The sequence below is a fragment of the Neolamprologus multifasciatus genome, chromosome 7 (assembly GCF_963576455.1).
Source record: "Neolamprologus multifasciatus chromosome 7, fNeoMul1.2, whole genome shotgun sequence".
Taxonomy (NCBI): domain Eukaryota; kingdom Metazoa; phylum Chordata; class Actinopteri; order Cichliformes; family Cichlidae; genus Neolamprologus; species Neolamprologus multifasciatus.
The window spans coordinates 17,649,628-17,658,193 of NC_140445.1; positions in this window are offsets into that span (position 1 = coordinate 17,649,628).

Genomic DNA, 8,566 nt, shown 5'->3' on the forward strand with positions numbered 1-8,566 from the left:
TAAAGAAACAAATCAGATCTTGTTACCTTTTTTTTAAGCAATCATCCAAGAATGAGGAAGCCCAACAGTTTAATTCTGACATCAACACAACAGGAATGTGAAGACAGCAATTCAGCGCATTTTAATTAATCTAATGTTGAAATGTTCAGCCGCATTTAGTGTTTACAGGGCAGAAGGCTCAGAAAAGTAAACAGAGAAGATAGAGGGTGTGATAGTGTCATCTCTCTTTAAATGCAAATTTGTAATATCAAAGTCCTTGCTGGATACCATCAGTTTTTCTCGGGTCATAATTATGTAGCAAACACATTAGCAAGAAGTTCAAAGCAGAGGGCAGGATACAAGTTTTCAGGGTAAAACTTTTCCTTTTAAAGGTTTCAGTGACTCCATTTTTATATACACAGGATGTGAAAAGTGTCTCACTTCCTCTTTGTTATTGTTATTAATAGTGAAATCACTAAGCTCGTGCACAAAGAAGGCTGCAGTCACGTGACTTTTCACCTTTCAGACAAAGTGAGGGAAAAAATGTCTGTAATTGTTGTTTTTTTTATCTGTTACAAAATTACTTTGGTGTGGTATGAATGACTATGGGAGAGTTCTCTATCAATGGGAAAAGCTGTAAAATATCAACACGTTCTCACTCCTAAGCTTAATATTTTACACCAGGTGACAAATCGTCAACATTTTACGCTTTCGGGTACCCAACGCGTTCCTAAATGACGACATCGGAAAAAGGAGAACGTATGAGAACCGTTTGGACTCAATCTACACATGTACACTGTGCATTAAATTGCAGAGAAGAGTTGTATGGGAAAGACTTTGGTTGGCTTCACCATCTATACCACAAAGCACATCCAAAAGAAAGTAACTTGATTGATTTCGACACTGGTTGGAGTGTAGCTGTGGCAAGGTAGTGTTTTTAGGTAAACATACAATGGCAATGCAAACCAAACCAGTGTAATATGTACACATCCCTGTGTTTTATCACGTCCTGGTAACATTTGTGATGATTACTTCCAAGGTCGGCTGCAGATGACTTTTGCTCTTATATTTTTGAAGAGATGCTTTCAGGCAGAAGTGATTGTCTCGCCCTTTTAATGTAGCACCGCTCCAGTTTTCTTGGGTCCTTGGATGGGTCCTTCTTTTAGCTTCTTTAGTGAAATACTTTGTGAAATCTACCCTTGTCTTGTTTTTGATGAATGAGTCAAGTTTGAGGTGCCCGTCATTACCAAGTGCAACTTAATCAGGTAACAGACTATGTTCTGTAAACTTTTTTTGATTGTCCGGTTATACTGTTGTTCTATAGTGTCGAATATTTTAAGTGAAACAGGAAATAGGGGCATGGTGTGCTGCTTGTCTTCCACTGCCCTTGTGATCTCTTTTACAGCATTTTTGAAAACACAACTGATGCAAATTCTCAGTCCTGCATACAAGTTTATGATTGGTTTTCTGGAGGCTTGTTTATATGACAACTTGAGTTCAGTTCAGTTTTATACATAGAGTGCCACTTCACAGAAACATGCTTTATATTGTATGGTAAGGACACTACAATATTCAAGAGAAATTGAATTGAAATCCACTGTGAACAAGCACTTGGTGGTGCTGGCAGTGGCAGTGGGAAGAAAAAACTCCCTTTTAACAGGAAGAAAGAACCAGACTCAGGGAGGGGAAGCCATCTTTTCAGGTTGCGGGTGGCCTGCTTGCCAGCAGTTTAAATTGCACCAAATCATAGCAGTCATCTGAAGGCTCTTTATATTGTAAGGTAATGACCCTACAATAATACGGAGAAAACCCCAACAATCAGACAACCTCCCACTGTCCCGTTTGGTGACAGTGGGAAGGAAAACCTCCTTTTTAACAGGAAGAAAACTCAGCTAGAACCAGAATTAGGGAGCAGCAGCTGCTTGGTTTGTTGGTTGGTTGGTTGTGAGGGGAGGAAGATAAGACGAAAGAAGAACAGCAGGAAACGGGCCCCCTAGAAAGTTTTGAGAAGCAGTTAGGTAAGCAGATAACATTGTACCCAAACCTTTATTTTTTTTATTATAGTAACTAGCATGTAAGTCTTGGCCAGCAGCTGCCAAAGTAGTGACCCTGGCTCCAGGATGGTTCAGGCTCATGTGATCCAACCTTTGTTAAAGGTCAAAGTTTCAAGCCTAATCTTAAAAGTAATATGTATGCATTGTATAAGGCAGGGGTGGGGGAACTCCAGGCCTCAAGGGCCTTTGTAACTAAGGGCTGGTTAAATTACCTCCTCAACATATCTTGACGTTCTCCAGAGGCCTGGTAATGAACTAATCATTTGATTCAGGTGTGTTGACTCAGGGTGATATCTAAAACCTGGCCCTTGAGGCCCGGAATTCCCCACCCCTGGTATAAGGGTTATATTTTTAGTGATATATAGGTTACACCAGGACTCCATATCTCTTGCCTGTTGTCCAATAAAATTGTTTGTTTAGAACTAATGTATATTAACGATAAGGTAAAACAGAAATGGTTAAAAAGTAAAAGCCTAAAAAAAACCTGTGCTTTTTTACCGTGGCACTACATACTAGGTCTGATATATTTCTAAGTCAAATTTGCTTTTGTAGAGCCGATCACAGCAAGCAAACAACAGGATGCAGTGAGAGAGCACTGACACTGAATTTCAAAGAGGATTTGACTTTTGACTGTCCCACAGCATGTGAATAAAGTACCCAGCTGCACTCAGCCAATGCAGCAGAGATCAGGAGAGGCTGAGTTAAATATGGTGACTCCAAAGTTCCCCCTATACGCTGGAGAGCTGAGGTCACAGTGAGGGAGAGGCTGAGTGTTGAATTTCTTGGCTTTTTCCTAAATAGATATGTGACTGTAATGGATTTAATGATCACGAATAAGTTTAAAATATCATGAAATTCAATCCAGACAAGCACAAGAATGATATCTGTGGTCTTGTTTATTACAACATATGTGCTTTCACATAAAGCCCAAACCAGACACATTGGAGCACTCCTCTCTGGTCCTTTGAAGCCAGAGTCTTCTTTCACTATGTCATGGCTTTATTGGGAAGACAGACATTTCAGATATGTAAACAGGCAGACAGATGGAGCTGGGAACAAGAGAAAAAGTGATGGGACTGTGGAGACACACAACAGCTCACTGGAACACAAGTGTCATGAAGCTGTTGGACTGTCCACCTTTTGAAATGTGCGTGTTGATGGTCTTACATCTTAATGCTGGTAAAACCCTGTTATCTTTTTTTGGGTTTATTTTTACAATGAGAGAGCCATACGCGGGAGTTTAGAAAATGCAGATTTTATTCATTTATTTTTTTGTCTCTTGGTTGTCTGGAGGTGTGTAGCACAGCTTACATTTTCTGTTTGTCATTTCTTTTTATCAGCTTTGAGCACATGAATGTTAAGCGGGCAAAAACTGCTGCTGTGTGCTGCTTGAAGAGCCTGTGCAGAATATCAGAGCGAAAGCTTTAGGTGAGCTTTTTGTACAGCTAGACCCTGGAGGCGATAAAATACTCACTAGTTTCAAACCATTTCCTTTAACAGATGTTTTTCCTCCCTCTCTCTGTTTTGGTAATGAGGTCAAGCAGAGGAGAAGTGATACCTATCACATTTGCAGCATGCTCAGAAAAGGTCAGCTATGGTCTGAAAGCCAAGCAGCTGTAGTTATTTGCACTCCTGCAAGCTGATAAAGCCAGGCCCCTTTGCAAAGCTAAATATAAGTTACGATGACCACTACTTGGAAGTGATGTTTGATTTTAAGTTAACAAAGGTTGTCCAAACAAAGGACGCTAGATGATGAGTGTTCTGCAGGAGCTGTTGCTTGGTTAATCAGGAAAACTGCACCTGTAACATGGCAGCAATCGAGTCCACTCAGTTAATCTCACTGTTGGAGAGTAGGTTAAATTACTCATACTGTCTCTCTTACTGGAAAATAATACTGTGTTATGTTTTTACAATAAATATCAAGCGGTCAGTTAGTTTTGCTAACTAAGTAGTAAGTAAATACAAAATGCAGTTTTTAAATAGTCACTTATTGTCCAGCAGGTCACAAAAGACCCTAAATAATACCAGGCCCCACTTGTCTCAGTTAAGGTCAGACTTGGTTATTCAACAATAAGAAAAAGACTGAACAAAAATGGTGCCTATGGGAGAGTCCTAAGGAGAAAACCACAGCTGACCAAAACAAAAAGAAATGTTCTTCTAACACTTGTCAAAAAAACCCACACTTTGATGACTCCCAAGACTTTTGACTCTTCTGCCGACGAGGCACCTTTTGGTTTGAGTCCATTTACATCTGGGGAAACTAACACACCATTAACACAGCATTTCATAAAAAGAGTTTATTTGTGCTGGTAGTACAATGGTCTGGGGTTGATTTGCTGCCTTATGAGCTGAATGTTTTCCCATAATTAATGGAACCACGACTTCTGTTCTCTACCAGAAAACCCTGAGGGAGAATCTCTGGCCATCAGTTCATGCTATTAAGTTCAAGACAATGATCTGAAACACACCAGCAAGTCTACCTCTGAATGCCTCAAAAATCCAAAACAAAGGTTTTGGAGTTGCCTAGTCAAAGTCTAGACTTTGTAGGCATGACCTTAAACAGACTGTTCATGCAGTCCTCAATTAATGGCTCAATTAAAACAATTTTGCAAATAGGAGTGGGCCAAAATTCCTCCACAGTGATGTGAAGGAATGAACAAATGCTAAATTGCAGTTCTTGCTGCCAAGTGTGAAACAAATAGTTGTTAGGTTTAGGGGGCAATTACTTTACGACAGAGGGCCAGGTAGGTTTGGATATTTTCCCCTTTTAGTAAATTAAAAAATAATTTATCATTTAAAAATTCAATATTTAAAAGCTGTATTTTGTTTAATAATCTGAAACATGTAAGTGTGACAAATATGTGAAAGACTAAGAAATCAGGACAGCACTGTCAGGTCATCGTTATTGTCTATAGCATTATACTGTCTTGATTATTACCAGTATAATCCAAACACTGGTGCGATACATCGGCCAAAAAATGTACAGATGAAAACTAGAGAGAATATTTGCACTTCTACTGTGTGACTAACAATAAAAGAAATATTTTGTTGAAATCAAAACTTGCAGAGGGACTTTCAGGAATACAGTGATTAATGGTTTGCACAGAGAGTAAGGAATATACGTTTACAGCATAATATTATTTCTGGCAGTTTTGCCTGCGTTTTTTTCTGGCTGCTGCAGGCTCCTGACATCTTTTCAGCAAACATCGGGGGTAAGACAAAAGCAGAAACAAAGATTAGGCTACTGCATGTTATGGAAGAATTAAAAACAGGGTCTAAGGTTTGGCACTCGGTGGCCATTGTGAGCTTGTGGTGAAGTCCTGAATGATGCTGTATATTTTTCTGTGCGTGCTTAAAAAGAAGGGATTCAGCACCCATGCACTTACTATACTGTATCACCGAGAGAGGCTGTTAGACTCAGATCATTTTTCGTTTCTGTTTTCATAACCTTTTAAACCTTCACAAGATGAACTTTAGGACTTTAATTAATCCTCTCGGCTCACAGCATAGCAGGAGAAATAACCTGCTTTCACCGGATGATTAAACATTCCACGGCTTTAATTAACAGTGCTCATCTGCAAACTACCTACATGTAGTCTATAAGATCTATATCCTTGGCCTTCCCCATGCTATTATGCACCACAATCAGCACACTTTGAAAATCCACAGGCTTTACAGAGTGAAGATGGCTACTTCCCCCTGCTTGCATCATTTCTCATATTTAACGTAATACGTCAACAGCACCCATTTTGACAATTTGTGCTGGGGTGAACTTAGGTGTAGTTACTGACAGGAATTATGGTCCCATTTTTATTTAGTAAGTCACAGCCACAGTACAGTGAGTGAATTTCCCTCTGACTCCCAGTGAATTACCACAGTGCTTTTAGTATATGCATCAGTGATTCACCATTCATTCCAGTCTATTTTTAGACTTGGCTATAGCTTTCTAGCCTGCATTTTGTGTTGTGCCTTGTAAATTAGCTGAACCCAGTAAACCCCAGTTTACACCATTCTTTTAGATCCTTATTTTCTGATCTGTGACACAGACGTGTGGAGCTAAGGCTGAAAGCAAGATTATTAGTTTAGCATATAGGTCATAAACTATAGTAAATACACTAATGCAATTTGTTCTATTTAATTCAGTTGAATTTGGTTTATAAATAGCACCAAATCACAACAACAGTCACCTCAGTGTGCTTTATATTGTGAGGTTTAAACTTCAAAATAATACAGAGAAAAGCCCAACATTCAGACAAGCAACAGTGGCAACAGTGGGAATAACAAACTCCTTTTTCCATTATATAAAAAAATGATTGACGTTGTCATCTCTATAATACTGTTCAGTTTCTGAGGTTACAAACCCAATAAATAACAAAGGCCTGTGCATCAGGGGTCCATTCAGTGTACAAGGATTAACGTAAATCACATTGTTAATAATTTGGCGTGATCTTTTCCGTTCTTTAAACCAATAATTAGATTAATTGTCACAGCCACAAAGTCATACCTACACTCAGTGTAGTAAAATGTGGTTTATAGTTCTGCCAATCCACATATATATCATTAGTAAGGACTAAGAGCTATGCTAACCCGATCTCACAGATTAGCTCTCCCAACTCTGGAGAAGCATTAGCTGCAAAAAAATATCAGCCTAAATGTGCAAATGCAATCTTGTCGATTTTACGCAACAGAACGCACCAAGTCTTTCGTCCATGTTTATTATTAGTACATTATCATGCACACCCATGGAAGTAAAGTAATCTCCACCCCAATTTCATGATGGCTTCAGCACAGTTTCACTTCCTCTTTGTAAACTCCAGAGTTCAAAGAATTTTCTCAAGAAGGCTCCTTCTGTCTCTCTGCCGTCTTGTAAATTCTTCCAAGCACTGAAACATTTAATCATCTTCATCATCCATCTTCAAAAGTGTTCACTAGAGGATGTGACCGACGTTCCTATTAAAATGATTCTGTACTTATGCAGTGGCACTTAAGATCGCAAGACCCTGAGTTTGTTGTGTTTTAGTATGACTTCATTATTCAGTGTTGTCACTAAGGCTACAAATCTTTAGTGCAGCAGCGTGTGAGAGTAAGGGAGAGAACACCACAAATACCAGAGAAAAGTGAGCTCAGAGTGACCTGTGTCTGACCCTGTATGCAGGGCGGTGACTCTTAGCTATCAAAACAGTGACTGTTAAAGATGGAAGATATAGCCCTTACTGAATGCACTGAATGCATGATTGTTTAATAAATGCTAAATATGACCACAGTTTGTTAAATTTTATTTATTTTTTTTATGTTTGGGGGGTCATGTGACTACTTTTGTGTCAGATCAAACTGTTTATCCTGCACTTATAATGCACCCAAATCCTTGATCCATGAGTCCATGCACTGAAGAGCTAATGGATGCACTTTCGAGCAACGCTATTAGTGAAGCAGACACATTTTTCACCTTTTCACATGTTTTCCTCCTCCTGTTATTTCAGTTAGACTAAATCCATAAAATGACATCATGATGTTTAGTGTCATTTGTTATCACATCATATCCAAATGTCTGTAACATGTACATTTCTTAGAAAGTTTGTCATATATCCACTTATAGTGTCCAGTGGTAAGATATACTATTAAAGCACTGAACTTTCCATTAGCTGCCTCCCTCCACAGCCTTTCTTCTTTTCTTTTTTTTCATTGCTTGCCTCAGTGTTGTTAATGTGTGTCAGACTTCTTCTCATGGTTACCAAAACAGTAGAGTACTGAAATGAATTCTAGCCAGCAGACCCTCATTGATTTTCCAGCAGAGAACAATCATTTCATTAAGTTCCACCGTGTTTATCTGCGTGTGTGTGTGCGTGTGTGTGTGTGTGTGTGTGTGTGTGTGTGTGTGTGTGTGTGTGTGTGTGTGTGTGTGTGTGTGTGACCTTGTTCACAATCTGCCATCTGGACAAAAATGCTTAGCTCAGTCTTCATACGCATGGACAGTAGGAGAGAATGACTCACTGTTCGTTGCACAGAAAATTGTGTGTTGATAAAGTGCTTTCACTTGCACTCACAAGTGTCCCCTCCCTAAAACAGCTGAGGCAGATTGGCACACCATGCTCCAAAATGAAGAAGTAACATGTAATCAGTTGGGTCTCCGGATTTCAAAGTGTTGCGATATTTAGCTGGGCAATGCAGAGCTAAGAAAAGTGCATCAACTATGTTTTAATTTTTTATACTGTATATGTAAATGAATACCAATGGATTCAAGTAAAGTGAATGGATTACAGTAAAGTGAAATTGAAATGAAGCTTTATGTGTAAGTTCAGTAAGGAGGATCAATAATCACTCATCTGCCTGCTCATCACCCGAGTGTTCGGCTGCTTTTCTGTTCTTTACATAACTACCGCTTTCCCACGCTGTTAATCTCAATACTGATATCATTTCTCTAGTCCAATCACCTTCTCGCCCACCTACTTTGATCCAATCAGCCTCTGCTTTACATGGATTAAACCTGTGCCCACCATTATTCTCCCTTTCACATTCCCTTTCGTACAACCCAC